Source organism: Babylonia areolata, chromosome 5, assembly GCF_041734735.1.
Source record: "Babylonia areolata isolate BAREFJ2019XMU chromosome 5, ASM4173473v1, whole genome shotgun sequence".
Taxonomy (NCBI): Eukaryota; Metazoa; Mollusca; class Gastropoda; order Neogastropoda; family Buccinidae; genus Babylonia; species Babylonia areolata.
The window spans coordinates 55,941,973-55,944,472 of NC_134880.1; the positions used below are offsets into that span (position 1 = coordinate 55,941,973).

Sequence of the window (2,500 nt, forward strand, 5' to 3'; positions counted from 1 at the left end):
GTGTGTGTGTGTGTGTGTTGGTTTTGTTAGTGTGTTTAGTTCAGCTCTAAGGAGGAAGGTGGCAGAATGGTGAAGACGCTCAGCTGCCAATACAGAGAGTCCGTGAGAGTGTGGGTTCGAATCCCGCTCTCGCCCTTTCTCTTTTCAGTTTGACTGGAAAATCAGACTGAGTGACTAGTCTTTCGGATGAGACGATAAACCGAGGTCCCGTGTGCAGCACGCACTTAGCGCACTGAAAAAAAAACAACCCATGGCAACGGGAGTGTTGTCCTCTGGCAAAACGGAATCACTTTGATAGACACACAAATACATAAGCATGCACTCAAGGCCTGACAAGTCCGTTGGGTTATGGTGCTGCCAGGCATCTGCTGAGCAAATGTGGTGTAGCGTATATGGATTTGTCCGAACGCAGTGACGCCTCCCTGAGAAACTAAAACTGAAAATGAAAGTTCAGCTCTTTTTTTTTCTTTCTTTTTTTTTCATACATAATTCTTTTGTCCCTTACATCGGTTATATTTCTCATATTGAAACATCATCATCATCATTTTATCATTATCAGTATTTTGCACAGTTTATACATATCACTGTAGGCGAAATACACCATCAACAAAATAAGCTATTGTGGACTACTCTACTACAGCAAGAATTACTTTGCAAGGCTGTTTCTACTTCGTAACATTATATATATATATATATATATATATATATATATATATATATATATATATATATATATATATATATATATATATATATATATATATATATATATGTTGTTGTTGTTTTTTGTGGGGGGTTTTGTTTTTGTTTTTTTGTTTGTTTGTTTTGTTTTGTTTAACAGGAATGTGAGAAAAAAATGAACGGTGAATAAAGAGTTCAGCTCTTTGTCTCATCCAGTCTGGTCTTATTCTTGACCTTTCTTTCTTTCCAGTCCTGTGCTGCCTAGTTCAATCTGGTCTTTCATATCAGGTCCTGTCCTGTCCTGTCCAAACCAGCATAGCCACGTCCAGTTCAGTCCAACCCAGTCTAATCGTTTACGACCTGTCCTGTCCTGTCCAAACCAGCATAGACACGTCCAGTTCAGTCCAACCCAGTCTAATCGTTTACGACCTGTCCTGTCCTGTCCAAACCAGCATAGACACGTCCAGTTCAGTCCAACCCAGCCTAATCGTTTACGCCCTATCCTGTCTAGCTAAGCCCAGTTACAGTTCATGTTCAGTCCGGTTTCATGCTGTTCGGTATCCTTTCTTGATCGCCGCATTGTCTGTGGCTTTTCGGTGGTATCTGTAGCATATGATGATGATGATGATGATGATGATGATGATGATGATGATGATAAAACATTATTTCTACTACTACCACTACCAGCAACACCATCAAATGATAATGATGATGATATAATCATGGTTATTATGATGATTATTATATCACAATTATCATTTCTATTATTGATGTTACTTTTTTGTGAAGAGTAGACCTTAAATTGGCCAGAACCACTACGGTAAATACTGAACAATATACAAGTACAGTAACCTGGTCTCATTATTAAACTATACCGAGGCACACTGGGGAAACCAATGATGCTTAATTAACACTATTCATGCACGGTGCAAAACCACGAAACTCTTTTGTAATGAACGTCCCCAGTTCATTTCAGAACACACACACACACACACACAACACACACACACACACACACACACACACCCTTCATTTGTCCATCTTTCCAAGCAATGGGACAGAAAAAGTAGTTGCAGTTGTAGCAGCCACAGCAACACCCTGAACAGCAGTAGTAGTTGTTGTAGTAGTAGTAGTAACACAGGCGGTAACATTCATAACACCAGTTGCAGTGACGTGTGTTCAACACTTAGCTGACTTGGTAAACTGCTGCAAATGACGATCAAAGGGAAATAGTTTTTGGGGCGTGTGAAGTGACTCCGTCGTCAGACACTAAAATATCCTCCTCCAGCTCATCAACACATTAAAACGTTTTCACTTCTCATTTTTAAACAAACTACTCATTTTTTTTAAAAGTCTGTTCTTTTCTACCTCGACTGTGAGTTTACTCACTTTGACAAAACAGAATTCCTAATCATTGTCCCGTCCCGGAGGTTACTCACCTTGACAAAACAGAATTCCTTATCATTCTCCCAGAGGTTACTCACCTTGACAAAACAGAATTCCTTATCATTGTCCCGGAGGTTACTCACCTTGACAAAACAGAATTCCTTATCATTCTCCCAGAGGTTACTCACCTTGACAAAACAGAATTCATTATCATCATCCCGGAGGTTACTCACCTTGACAAAACAGAATTCCTTATCAATGTCCCGGAGGTTACTCACCTTGACAAAACAGAATTCCTTATCAATGTCCCGGAGGTTACTCACCTTGACAAAACAGAATTCCTTATCACTGTCCCGGAGGTTACTCACCTTGACAAAACAGAATTCCTTATCATTGTCCCGGAGGTTACTCACCTTGACAAAACAGAATTCCT

General features: G+C 39.8%; 1 protein-coding gene across 1 annotated transcript in view; it reads right to left on the reverse strand.

Moving 5' to 3' along the window:
* The window catches only part of LOC143282313 (uncharacterized), a 31,483-nt gene that overhangs the window by 20,203 nt on the left and 8,780 nt on the right, over positions 1-2,500 (reverse strand). The window lies entirely within an intron of this gene.